Source organism: Cariama cristata, unplaced genomic scaffold (genome assembly GCF_000690535.1).
Source record: "Cariama cristata isolate BGI_N322 unplaced genomic scaffold, ASM69053v1 scaffold15942, whole genome shotgun sequence".
Lineage (NCBI taxonomy): Eukaryota > Metazoa > Chordata > Aves > Cariamiformes > Cariamidae > Cariama > Cariama cristata.
The window spans coordinates 35,211-35,417 of NW_009603363.1; positions in this window are offsets into that span (position 1 = coordinate 35,211).

Below are 207 nucleotides of genomic sequence, written 5' to 3' on the forward strand. Positions count from 1 at the left end.
ACAGGTGAAGAAGGGGTAGGAACCACGCAATGGTTCCTGCGTGGAAACATAAGGCCTTCCTTTGTTTGCAAACAAAGCGCCACGGGCCACGCTCCCAGTCGTTTTTTTGCCTTGTTTTTGTTTTGTGTGGGTTTAGTTTTTCTTTCTTTTTTTTCTCTTTTTCTCTTCCGGTAACACCGGCGGTGCGTTACCTCGAGTTACAAGGGG